This window comes from Ranitomeya imitator, chromosome 8 (assembly GCF_032444005.1).
Source record: "Ranitomeya imitator isolate aRanImi1 chromosome 8, aRanImi1.pri, whole genome shotgun sequence".
Taxonomy (NCBI): domain Eukaryota; kingdom Metazoa; phylum Chordata; class Amphibia; order Anura; family Dendrobatidae; genus Ranitomeya; species Ranitomeya imitator.
In genome coordinates this window covers 80,812,447-80,826,849 of record NC_091289.1, presented here as the reverse complement: position 1 = coordinate 80,826,849, position 14,403 = coordinate 80,812,447, and the positions used below count along the sequence as shown (strand labels likewise).

The 14,403-nt window shown below is 43.2% G+C and overlaps 1 long non-coding RNA gene across 1 annotated transcript in view; it reads left to right on the top strand.

Annotated features, from left to right (window-relative positions):
- Positions 1-8,277, top strand: part of LOC138647837 (uncharacterized) — a 124,444-nt gene extending 116,167 nt beyond the window's left edge. Inside the window, exon 2 of the long non-coding RNA XR_011315052.1 lies at positions 6,833-8,277. This is a non-coding gene — a long non-coding RNA (uncharacterized lncRNA). The remainder of the gene's footprint in view (positions 1-6,832) is intronic.
- Positions 8,278-14,403: the final 6,126 nt, after the last annotated feature.

Sequence of the window (14,403 nt, the reverse complement as noted above, 5' to 3'; positions counted from 1 at the left end):
TTAGGCTCTGCGGACGGCTCGAGGAGGCTCGGCAGGCGCGGTGTGCACTCACAGAGAGAGCGCCGCGAACATCCTGGAACCCCTGCTGGGAAAATCCTGAAGTGCGCACCTCACTGAAGAAGAGGACAGGGAAGGTAGGACTCCTAAAGGTGGGATAGGAGAACCTCCCCAGGGTACCCACCATTGTGCCGCCAGTGTAGATTGGTTTCCCGCCATTGAGAGGGTGGACGCCATTTTGGGGACGGGACTCCTCATAAAGAAGCACCATTTCAGGGCAGACGTGCATAAGTTACCTGGCACTCCTGCATATTGTTTTGCTTGTCATCCTTGCTGCAGAAGCGGTGCAACCACCCTACCATAGCTCCTTACAGGGTTGTCATTGTGACTTATTTACATTATTATCAGAAAAAAGAACTGCAGCACACCGTGTAACAAGCCTATAACTTACAAGCCCAGACCTCTGGTGACACCTAGTGCTGGTATTGTGTATAACAACTAAAGGTTCCTTTTCCTAGTCCAGGACATTGTATATGCCCCACTAACCTCAAGATCATAACTAATGCACCTCGGAGGGGGCTTGCTGATGGGGGGCTTTGTCTGATGTGGTGACCGCTGCACCCCCATGCTCCCCTGAACACTACCACGGGCAATTATTAGCAGCAGATACATATGGGTAAAGCTAAGAAGACTTCTGGACAACCCATAAGCTTACACAAGGAACCTCCTATAGAGGACATGGATCGATTCTTAAACCAACCACTTCAAACAAGGAACACCAGATCAGCAATGTCGCAAACACCGCACAAAAATAGTTCCTCCCCAAAAGAATCACAGACCTCACACGTCTCTCCTAAAAAAAACAACAGACAATGGTGGGGGAGATGTAGACATATCGGAGGACATGAATATAGCTGAACTGAGTAAATACATTAAAGCTCTTCCAACTAAAACGGACCTGGAAAGTTTTGCGTGTAGGCTTGAGAACTCATACAAAAAGGAGATACATAACTTACAGACAGAATTCACATCGCGTATAGAAGATGTGGAAAAGACACAAGAGGATATTTCACAGGAACTTCAGGCGCACAGAGAAATTTTAATGGACCACACCATGAAACTGGAGGAAATGTCATCTGGCCTTGAGGATCTGGAGAATCGCAATAGGCGCAACAATATCCGTATACGTGGCCTCCCAGAATCTGTCAGTCCTCGGGACCTAGACCGTACAGCTCAGAGAATATTTCTGGACATTCTCGGCGACCATGAGGACAACACCATTGAGTTTGACAGGATCCATAGATCCCTTGGTCCTAAACCCACGTCTGAGGCGCGCCCTAGAGACGTCATCTGCAGGGTGCATTATTTCAGAATTAAGGAGGCCATCATGATGGCCTCTAGGAAAAAGGGATCCCTCCAGTTTGAAGGCCAACCAATTCTACTTCTATCAGACCTATCCAGGCGCACCCTATTTCTGCGCAAAGCTCTGAAACCCTTGCTGGAAGTTCTCAAGGAAAGAGATATCCCTTACAGATGGGGGTTCCCATTTCAACTAACAGCATTCAAAGGTGGCAAAAGTGCATACTTTCGCCGGATTGGGGACCTGGCTAACTTCTTAGGAACATTTGAACTCCCATTAATAAATCTTCCAGATTGGCCTCAGGCTCCGACACTTCCTGATGCTCCTCCGAGGTGGCTTAAGGTTCCCCGTTCCAAGAATCGTCATACCAACGAAGGCTCCTCAGATCCCCCATGAAGTTCTCCTCTCTTCATTTGTTCCATCTTCTTCTTAGTTTCAATTAGTTTCTATCCATTGTTACAATATGCCCAGATACTTTGCTGCATCTGAGTGGTCCCATGATCACTTATTGTTATTGGGCTGAGTCTCCTGGCGGGGCGGTTTGTCTCGCCATGGGCTCGCCTTAGAGGTTTGATCCTAATTTTTTTTTTTCTTTGAGCACCCGAGTGCGTGGCGTCTTGTCTGTCATCGGTGAATTTATTCCCTCCCCTTTTTCCCCCTTTTTTTTTTTTTTGTGTTCTCTGATGGCATGCGGGACGTCTCGCAGGTGCAAGGACTATTATCCTATTCAATCAGACATTACATGTTTGCAAATCCTCATTTATGGGACATATCAAGTTCGGGGGGGTTGGGGGGTTCGGTATCTCCCTTGGCTTCCCTTATCCACCTAAGGTGCACGGGCGAAGGGAAGGGAGGAGACTTCTTCTTCTCCATTCTTTTGCCCTAACTACACAGATGCATAGTCTAACCTGGTGCGTCAATCCTAACGCACCTTCTTTTATGTTTTCCATGCTCTATTATTTCTTCTTTACCCCACCTTTTTCCCTCCCCTCCTATTGTTTCTTCCCTACTACCCTTGGCTGTCGCGGGTTCTGGCGGACGGGGCTCATGGTGTTGCGGGTTGGCGTGGGGATATTTGATAATGGATGAAATTAAATTTTGCTCCTTCAACGTTAAGGGGCTAAATATACCAGAAAAAAGACGTCGGGTCCTATTTGAGAGTCACAAACAGAGGGTCTCTGTGCTACTGCTCCAAGAGACACATTTCAAAACTGGTGTGGTTCCAAACTGTATCACGAAAAATTACCCCAAATGGTATCATAGCCCGAATCCATTTTCAAAGTCAAAAGGCGTCTCAATAGCCTTCCACAAATCCTTTGTGCCTGAGATCTTAGACTCACAAATTGACAAAAACGGCAGATATATCTTCCTACTCATCACATGGGCAGCACATAAACTTGTAATTGCTAATGTATATTTTCCAAACCAAGGGCAACAGAAGTTTGGAGCCGAATGCAAAAGACGTCTCGAGGAGTTTGCTGGTTCCTCTCCTGTGATACTTGGGGGCGACTTTAATATTCCTATGAACCCTGCGGTGGATGTCTCTTCGGGTAAGTCCTCATATCCTGCATCTTCTATTAAAAAAATAAGATCCCAGCTGCGCAACATGAGACTGGTAGATGTCTGGAGGGTTCTTAATCCAACAACTAGGGACTACAGCTTCTTCTCACAAATACACAACACTTGTAGTAGAATAGACTATTTTTTCGTTTCACATAAGTTACTCGACATGCAGGTAAAGGCGGATGTGGGGTCGATACTGTGGTCAGATCACGCTCCTATTTACCTAACAATCTCACTTCATTCCGCCTCGAGACCAGGCTTCTCGTGGCGTCTGAATGAAAATCTGTTACAGGATCCCATATGTAAATCCAAGATTGATCAAACAATTACAGATTTCCTGACTGACCACGAGGAAGACACCACGTCCCCCACTGTAAAATGGGAGGCTTTGAAAAGTGTAGTAAGAGGCGTCCTCATCTCTCATGGCGCTAGGTTAAAAAAAGTAAGAGCGGCAGAAATACTTAGCTTAACAGAACAAATCCACCAACTAGAAAATAAACACAAACGAGACCTTGAGGCCAGCACATTTGCTAGGCTCTCCTCGGCCAGACAAAAACTGCTATCTTTAATAGACCAAAAATCTAAATGCCTCAGAGAAAGACTCAAGAGCCGCTTTTACCAGCTAGGCAATAAAAGTGGTAGACTCTTGGCCAGAGCCCTTAATCAACGTAATCCCAATACCTACATTTCTTTTATTAAAAACAAAGAGGGGAAGAAAGTGTTTAACACCAAAGATATTCTCTCCAACTTTAGCGAATACTATAAATCTCTATACAACATAGCGGGTCACTATAAAGAGGCCCCACTACATTCTCTCCGTAACAAAATCAAATCATATTTACAGGAACATAAACTACCCACTCTGCCAGAAGGCGATCTACTAGATCTTGAAAAGGAATTCTCAGTGGAGGAGGTGTCTGAAACCATTAGCGCCCTGAAACAGGGCAAGAGCCCGGGCCCTGATGGGTTCTCGGCAGGCTTCTACAAGTCGTTCAACTCACTGCTTAGTCCAATACTTCTGAAGGCTTGTAATTTTGTCTCTCTTGGGGGCTCTTTCCCTACACAGGCACTCATCGCTCACATAACAGTTCTTCCTAAGCCTGGCAAGGACTCTTCTATGTGCGAAAATTACCGCCTGATCTCTTTAATAAATCTGGATATCAAAATATATGCAAAAATGTTAGCCAATAGATTATGCCCTCTTCTACCAAAACTAATAAACCAGGACCAGGTGGGCTTCGTCCCAGGGCGAGAGGCAAGGGACAACACAATCCGAACCATTTCTCTAATTGACAGAGCGGGCAGAGAGGGGGACCCCCTGTGTATCATGTCAATAGATGCGGAAAAGGCCTTTGACCGGGTCCATTGGGAATTTATTTCCCAGACCCTTGAGGAAATTGGCCTAAAAGAAAACATGCTGCGTAGGATCTCCGCCCTATATTCTTGTCCTAGTGCCCAGGTCAAGATAAACGGTACATTATCGGAATTGTTCCCGATCAGGAATGGTACAAGGCAGGGGTGCCCTCTCTCTCCCCTCTTATATATTCTAACAATGGAGCATCTAGCTGTGGCCCTGAGAAACAACCCATCAATCACTGGTATAAAACTACGTTCTGAAGAACATAAACTAGCGCTTTTTGCAGATGACATCCTGCTATACATTACATCCCCCTCTACGAGCCTACCAAATATCATTTCGGAGCTACATAAATTCGGCCACCTAAGTAACTTCAAAATGAATTCCCATAAATCCGAAATCCTAAACATTTCACTCCAACTCCCCTTGGTGGATCAATTAAGGAGGTCCTTTCCATTTAAATGGTGCTTTGATTCCCTTACTTATTTAGGTATTAAAATAACAAGCAAAACTTCTAAACTGTTTGAAACCAACCTTACACCAACCCTACAAAAAACAAACTCAGACTTGGAGAGATGGCACAAGCTCCAATTGTCCTGGCTGGGTAGGATCAATGCAGTTAAGATGGACCTCTTACCTCGCCTCTTATATTTTTTCCAAACAATCCCCCTATACCTACCAGCTTCCTTCTTTTCCCGCCTTAAACAAATAATTACTCGTTTTATTTGGTCTCATAATCGGGCACGTATTTCATATACAACATTAAGTAGATCTAAACTGACAGGTGGATTGGGTCTCCCGGATCTCGCGATTTATAGTTATGCATCAATAGGAACCTGTATCCTAGACCTTTATCACAGTAAAAACAACAAAAAGTGGGTAAACCTGGAAAACGATCTTAACGGATGTGACCCCCAAGTTGTTCTTTGGACAGGAGGCAGGGGGCTAGGATCGGGCACCTACATACCTTTCCTCACGCGAAACATATTGCTTCTCATTAAAAACCGGAACAAAGACCTTCAGATCACAACTCTCCCAGGCCCCTTAATTCCAATTTATGACAACTCTGCTTTTCCAGCAGGGCTGAATAGAGAGACATTTCTAAATAAGAGAAAAGACTCCAAACCCATCATCCATGATTACATAAAAGAAACTGGGATGAAGTCCCTTCGGGAATTATTCCCGGAGGAAGAATCTCACTCTACCGATTGGTTCTTCTATGAACAACTAAAAAGTTATATCCACTCAATCTCTAAACAAACCAATATCTACAGGCCGCTAACTCCCTTTGAGATGCTTTGTACATCAGCAAACCCCCCGGATCATACTGTCTCGCTGTTATATAAAATTTTCCAAGAGGGGAGGGCTCCACTGCAGGGTTGGCCATTGTTTTTCTCGAAATGGGAGGGCGATCTGGGAAGGCCCTTGTCATCTGAAGACAGGGAAAAAATTCTTCTCTTCTCTTCCAGATCGTCATTATGCGCGGTATCACAGGAGAGGAGCTATAAGATTCTAGCAAGATGGTATAGATGCCCCGCCATGGTGCATGCGGTGTTCCCCACGACCCCTGACACTTGCGGGAGATGTTTAAAGGAAATAGGCTCTTACATGCATATCTGGTGGGATTGCCCCCCCGTAAAGGATCTGTGGTTGGCCGTCTTTGAACTTCATAATAAGTTGTCTATCACACAGATCCAACCTTCAGCAGGTCTAGCATTGCTGTCTCTATGCGACCTATCAATATCTAGGTTCAAGAGGGGTATCCTCAGACACTTTCTTACCGCAGTCAGAAATCTAATCCCTAAGTTTTGGAAACAAGAAAAATTTCCTACCCGTACAGAATTTGTGGCAGAACTTAATAGCATCTATAGAATGGAGCAGTTGATAAACCAGTCACCAGGTAACGTAGAGAAAACCTACAACATATGGGCCCCTTGGATCGCTTTTAGGGAAACTCCTGAACTGGATCTCTGGGTTTCCAGAACCCGACACACTATGTAGCTTATTGTCGTATGCCTTCGGGCCGTTTCTTGGCATGTATCCTGTCCGCTAGGCTACGGGGGTAGCCACACTCCTTCCCTGAATTCCTCACCCCCTCAATTACCCTTCTCTTCTTCTTCTTTCTACCCTCTTTTCTTCCCTCTATCTTACTTTCTATGTTTGTCCTCCTCATATCCAGTTTTGATTACACATATTATATTTTAAATATTTACAAAGGAAGCTCAGAATTGTTACCAACTATCCCGGTAGTTCTTTAATGTTAATAATTCATAATTTCGGGATAGTCAAGAGCATTATTAATCAGAAAAGTATATCGCAAGAGATAAATGTAACTATGCTCTTCTTGTTTGACTTAAAATTATTGCCTATCATTGCACTGATTTATAAGTTTGTACGGTTTACCTTTATTCTTTACTGCTGTGACCAATAAAAATGATTTATACAAAAATAAATTACACTATTTTTAAAAAAAGCCATGTTCTCTGTTATAAGCAGTACAACTTATTATATTAATTATTTAGCATGATAAAGTCATATGTCTATTTTTTTTACAGGTAGGACATGGAATATTTTAAAATTACCACCAATTATACTCTGAAAGATGGATCGTACGTGCCCTTCATTGCTGCAATCTGAAAAGATAAATTTGCTTTGAAATCAAACTGGAATCAAAGTTTTGTATTAGTTGATGGGAATACATCTTGAAGATTAAGGAGTTACATTAAGAGTAAACCATCGGATATTAATGAGGATGCATAAAAAAATATTTTGAAAACACTGCCAGTTATACTTACTGAATGGGGACAATTGAGCTTGGCAAGTCTGACACTTGTGGCAAAGAACTGAGGCATTTAATTTTTAATGAAGGCAAAAACATTTCAGTACTTTGTGCATTTTTCTTCATGTCATTTATAATTTCTATGTAATAAACTGACTTAAGATTGCCAAAATTGTAATTTCCTACTATTTATATTTTTGTAAATTCATATATTTACCGTATATTGAAATAACATTATATCAATAAAAAAAGGAAATTCCATTTTGGATAAACCCAATTATTATAAATACCCTTACTGTCCACTTTAAAGCACATGTATAGTGTAAAGAGCTATACTGTAGATTTATTCTAATTTTATTTAAATTTCTTATCAACATTGATAAGAACAATTGTGCCTTGCAAAAAAACAGCTTCTCCCAAAGTATTGTGAAAGACTAGATATTTTTAATTAACCCCTTTCTGTCCTCGGTGAGCCCGCATCAAAGCCGGGACATGTCAGCTGTTTTGTACAGCTGACATGTGCCCGCAATAGCAGCGGCTGGAATCGTGATCCACCCTCCACTATTAACTAGTTAAATGCCGCTGTCAAACTCTGACAGCGGCATTTAACTAGGGCTTCCGACCATCGGGCCATAAATGCGCGCATCGCTGAACCCCGTCACATGATCCGAAGTCAGCGATGCATTGGCATGACAACCAGAGGTCTACTGAAGACCTCAATGGTTGTTGATGCGGATTGCTGTGAGCACCACCCTGTAATTCAGCTACATAAGGGCAATATGAGCATCACCCCTATGCAGCAGACCCGATCAGGATATGCCAGCTTCTAGCCTCCCATGGAGGCTATTGAAGTAAGGCAAAAGTAAAAAAAAGTTTTACAAAATATGAAAAAAATACAAAAAATAAAAGTTTAAATTACCCCCCTTTTGCCAAATTCAAAATAAAACAATAAAAAAAATTCAAACATACATATATTTGGTATCGCCGCGTTCAGAATCGCCCGATCTATCAATAAAAAAAAGGATTAACCTGATCTCTAAACGGCGTAGAGAAAAAAAAATTCAAAACACCATAGTTACGTTGTTTTGGTGGCCGCGACATTGCATTAAAATGCAATAACAGGCGATCAAAAGAAAGTATCTGCACCAAAGTTATATCGTTAAAAATTTCAGCTCGGCACGCAAAAAAAAAAGCCCTCACCCGACCCCAGATCACGAAAAATGAAGATGCTACGGGTATTGGAAAATTGCGCAATTTTTTTTTTTTTAGCAAAGTTTTGGATTTTTTTCACCACTTAGATAAAAAAAACCTAGACATGTTTGGTGTCTATGAACTTGTACTGACCTGGAGAATTATATTGGCAGGTCAGTTTTAGCATTTAGTGAACCTAACAAAAAAGCCAAACAAAAAACAAGTGTGGGATTGCACTTTTTTTGCAATTTCACCGCACTTGTTTTTTTTTCCCATTTTCTAATAGACTACATGCTAAAACCAATGATGTTATTCAAAAGTACAACTCGTCCCGCAAAAAATAAGCCCTCACATAGCCATATAGATAGAAAAATAAAAAAGTTATGGCTCTGGGAAGAAGGGGAGCAAAAAACAAAAACGCAAAACCGAAAGAAGCTGGGGTCATTATGGGGTTAAACTACTGTACCATATATTTCTTTTAGCTTCTATCTTCTATCTTTTTCATTTGTAATTCTTTCATTTGTTGATTTGTTTTCTGCAAATCATGGACTGCTATATAATTTGACTTTACACTGTAATATGTATTTCAAACTAAAATGTATACTGTTTCATTTATGATCTGATGAAGACATTAATTACTCTAAAATTAATAAAAGTTCCTATTAAAAATCATTTGTAGAACTGTTTTGTAAAAAGTCAAAAAGCCGCTGTGGCTGCAATAATAACTATTACACTGATATGCAGCTACAAATTATTCACAAATAATAAATCAGATTAAGTTTTTCTCCTTTTCTCCAGTAGGAAAACCTTACTAGGGACCCAAAAGATAGTGAAAGGATAAGATGGCTTAGGCAGATATTTCACTTATACTACTCACAATACTCCATTGCACAAGAAAACACCGATATTGATGTGATTTTCAATATTTACATGTTGGCTTCTGACTGAACTAGCAAGCAAGGGGTTTTGAGTGAGTACCTATCCATCCAGAGTTTTAGTAGGTTGATATATCGGGAAGGTTTTCTTTTCCCTGATTGGTGTATTTAATAATTGACCTCTCTACCACCTCATAGGGTCCTTGCTACTTGGAAAGAAACTTCCTGTTCCTGTTACGGCGCAGGGTGCAGAAGCACTTTTCAACTATTCATGTAGCTTCCAACGATTTGGCTAAGGGCAGGATGCTTACTCCAGTGGCTGCCCACTTTTTGGCCCATCATTCAGGGCGGATTTCCAATTCGCAGGTGGTGGGTCTAGATAGGATCCATCGTTCCAATAGGGGTGGTCCCATTAAACCCCAACTTCTTAGGACTGAGGCTCGGTGGATCTTCCAATTGGGATCAGTGGCCCCGGCGGGGCTCAATGAGGAGTTATTATTTACTGGTTTTTTGGGTTAATTTGCCTAAAAAACATACCTCATTTTTTGTGATTTTTGTTTTTTCTTTTTACCTCCTCCCAGGCTATACCCAACACGGCATGAGGACCTCCATCTGGATCATGTTGGGCACGGATGTCTGGACCCTGGTTGATAAATATTCTGGACTTGCTGTGTCATCTTATTGGCCTATTCATTTATATGTTGGATGGTCATCCGCCTTCGGCTGATGGGAATTGTTCGGATTCACATCCTGTATGGGTTGAAGTATATCATCATATAATCACCAGGGGGGTCGGATCATCTTCTTGAGGGCTTCTGACGTATATACTTATGCTGTATACAGCCCTGGTTGGACTGGGCTTGGCTCCTATATTGGGCTCACTTTTTTACCCTCGTTTGGCTCATGGGGCTCTATTTAATATATGGTATCATGGGCTCTCAGTGGATTTCAGTATTGGCATGCTACATGGCTGCTATTTTTCCTAAACACTTACGGCTCATGGGGTCTGTGACTTTTATGTTTAGATTTAGGCCTTATAATGGGTGTTGTGCAATCGCAGATAGGGTATGCTTTCATGTTATTGTGATACATGTGATTTTGTGACATTCAATAAAGTTATTTATATTTGATTTTTTATTACCAGCCTTATATTTGTTACCTATCGTGTGTTATGTATCATTCCTGAGGCCTCATGAGCTGACTGTTGTGTATGATGGATGCCCCCGGGGGTTGTATGTGGCATGTGAGCTTGTGTGTACGTTTATTTTACATCTTTAGGCCCTTCCCTCATTGCCCATATCAATAATATTCTTTGTATGGATAGTTTCTAGTTATTTTTTCCATCTAGTCATCATTTGGATTAAGGTCCTATGGACCTTTATATGGGCCTTAAATGGATGTGATGCTGAAGCTCGTCATCTGGCTCCAGCACATTTGGTCTTTTATATTTTGACCGTAGCCTATATTTTTCTGAACTTTTGTCCCCTGTCTTATGATCTATATGGGGGCGCTCCTTCTAATCTTAATTACTATGTCCTTGATATCGCTCATATGACACTCATTCCACTATTGCTTTACTGTGGTAACGCAGGCGCAGCTCACACTTGGTATCGTACAACCTATTGGTGGCTCTTCTAGATATCTGTGGAGATTCACTGTGCCTGCGTATCCCTGTCCCCTGATCGTTCTGCCTGCTGGGGGACGCATTTGCCCCGGCCTCATTACTATGTGTACACCTACTTAGGTGCTGCGCTTCCGGTCTCATCGGCGTTCTTCCCTACGTGTTCACTGCGCTTGCGCACCTTTGCCTGTTCTCCCTGCTGAGGGACGTACCCGCCCGGATTTCGTCACTGTGGTGGGCGTCTCCATTCTAGCGCCGCACTTCCGGTTTCGCCGGATCCTCGCTTGTTAGCGTCACTTCAGGTGGGTCATACGATTACTATTTAAACAGGCTGTTTTGAACAAACGGCATTTTCCCCTGACGAAGCCCTCTCTGCAGGGCGATACGCGTTGGGCTGGGTCTCTTGGTCCATACCAGTCTGCACACTCCTCCTGCTTCGGCCATGTGGGTATTTTCATGCTCCTGTTGCCTTATTATGGGCACTTGCTATTTTTAGGTCATAGGTCTTGCTGGCTTTACCAACCTTGGTGGTGGAAGCTTTTGGTCATCTATTCTATTTGGGCGGTCTGACCCTGGCATGTTATAATTGGGGCATCGTTTTTTGTGCCCGGTACATAGTCCTTACAGCCTGGGATTTACATGTGCCACAAGGGTCTGTACTTTGCCTATACTGATACTTCCAGTCCCATGAGCCAGAGGGTTGGTTTCCCATTGTTAATTAAGGGTGTGCAGGCCTATTCAATAGGCATTTGTATTTCACATGCTATGTTTATATATGGACCAAGTTACTCATGTACTATTGTTTTTAATTATGTTTTATGTTTTTGAAGTTGTGGTTTGTCAATAAAATATTCCTGTGGTTATACTTTGTATATTACTGTTTATTTATTCTGGGTGGCTCCTTTCTTTTGTTGCTCTAGTTCTATGATATTGGCCGCTCGTTTGCACCCCGGTTAGCATTTAGTATTGGATGACATTGGTAGTGCGCTCTTTATTCTTTTGTGCCTGGTTCTGGTTTTGCCCTATCTCTCTATAGGGTTTTCTCTGAGCAGCACCCATCCTATTGTGGATTAATTTTGTATATTCTTTTCGATTTGTTTTTGTTATTGTCCTCTTTTTCGTATGGTTACTTGTTAATTCATCTGTGATGTCATATAGTGACTGGCGAATTTTATTGTGACCTATTTGTGGTGTGGCTTTATTGGTCACTTGGCTATCCTTTTTTTGACTCTCGGTCCACTTACTCTCGGTCTGGTTTCTTTCAGCAGCTTTGACCCTAAGGGTTTTCCACGCAACATGGATTGGGAGGCTCGTGAGGCAGCCTGGCAGGCCCAGTCGGCCGAGGTTTTCTCTTCTAAAGTTGATACAATCACTGATTCGGACTTTGTGAGGCTCACCACGGAGCTCACAACGGCCCATCGGACTGGTATACGGCTGTGGTGGAATATTCGCACCCTTGAGGAGTATATCAAAGCCAACATCGTACCCCGTGGTCTCAGGGTCTCCATCTACCCGGCGTGGGAGCCCTCCTCCGCTTTCAGGAATACGTGGGAACAGGGGCTGCTCAAATGCTCCAATATTATCATCAACATGCTGTTGGAGCATGACAGAGAACTGTTATCAGTGACCAAGACTAACATTAAGGACTTGGATGCCAAGTTGTCTAAATTTGATGAGACCAAAGAGGTCCAGCCCTTCAGGCATAGGCTTAAAGAAAATCTGGATAAGTATGATCGGGACATCATGAACAAAAAGAAGTCAAAATTCTTTAGAGATCGCACGGACTTTGAGTCCTCTAGGGCTTTCAGATGGAAGCATCATGGTAACCAGAGATCAGTGGGGCCCTCACAAAAAACCAGGGATATAGCACAGGAAGGTACGAGAGGTGTGAACTATACTTCCGGTAGCGATTTTTTATCATCAGCAGAGAGCGAGCCAGACGTCGGATCCGAAGAGGGCGCAGGCGCCACGGTGGGTTCCATGCAGGCCACCAGATTCAGCGGGCGTCGCCCGCCAGCGCAGGAACAGCATCGGAATTACCGCAAATACTAGCCCCTACATCAGTGGAGGCAGACCCGATGGGGAATAACACTTCAGGTTATACTTTGCAGGTCATTAACCTCTCTGACTATGTGTTGTCATCTACTGAGCTTTCAGTTCTACAGAGAGGCCTGACGTTTTCACCTATGCAATGTGCAGATAAATTTACCCTTATTAAAGACTTATATCTTTTTTGTAGGAAGCTGGTTCTCCGGGTGTTACATAGCCGGCCCCATCTGGTCGGTAATCCTGACCATACAGACCAACAAATACTACAGGATTTGATCCAGTTGCTCCAAGAAAACGAGACTGGCACAGGTAGGAATCGCTTTCCCCATAGAAACTGGTCCAATGTCACACCCCCCTTCTCCCTGGTGCCCGCCATCCGGGTATTTTTCGAACTGGTGAAGAAGGACATAATGGGTCTTTCTCCTCAAGCATTGGTGCCTAACAATCTGAATAGGGAAGAACAAAGGGCTCTTGCTGATTTGCGGCAGAACAATACATTTTTGATCAAAGAGGCAGATAAAGGGGGCAATGTGGTCTTGTGGCCACATGCCCTTTATTTGGAGGAGGCACGGCGTCAGTTGGGTGACTGTAGATTTTACAGAAAATTGCCTTCTGATCCCACGGAGACTTTTGCATCCAGGTTCAGGTCCCTTCTGGATAGAGCCAGGGACTTGGGCATTATTGACCACCATGAATACAGGTTTCTTTGGGTCGAATGCCCTGTCACGGCCACTTTTTATCTGTTGCCCAAAGTACACAAGAGCTTACTTAAACCGCCGGGCAGGCCCATAGTGACCTGCATTGGCAGCTTGTGTGAAAAGGCCTGCATCTACGTGGACTATTTCCTTCAGCCACTGGTCAAAACTTTACCCTCTTTTGTTAAGGATTCAGCCCACTTTATCAGCATCTGTCGGGGTCTGTCAATACCTCCGGGGGCCCTCCTTGTTACCTGTGACGTGGAGTCACTATACTCCAACATTAGTCATCAAGATGGTATCCTGGTGGTCTTATTTTTTCTGGACAAATTGAATTATTCTGATCGCATGCATGACTCCCTGGTAGTGGACCTGTTGGACTTTATACTCAGGCACAACTATTTTTTGTTTGATAGGTCTTATTATTTACAGGTGTCCGGGGTGGCCATGGGTGCAAGATGTGCCCCCGCCCTAGCAAACCTATTTCTAGGGTGGTGGGAGGCTACTCAGGTGTTTCCTTCTATGACCTTCAGGGATAAGGTTTGTCACTGGTCACGCTATATTGACGATTTATTTTTCATTTGGACTGGTACTGCAGAAGAGTGTGGTCAATTCATTGAGTCCTTAAATACTAAGATCCATCACATTCTTCTTACGTACACCATGTCATTGTCCACAGTGACGTTTCTGGATCTGGAGGTTTCGTTGGACAACGGATCGATTATGACCAAGTTATTCCGGAAGCCCACGGCTACCAACAGCCTGCTTGATTTTAGGAGTTTCCACCCCTTCATACCAGGATAGGAGTCCCAACGGGCCAATTCCTGCGGGCCAGAAGGAACTGCACTAATGATTTGGACTTTCAGATGGAGGCAAGGGAACTTACTCACCGGTTTAGGGATCGGCACTATCCTCA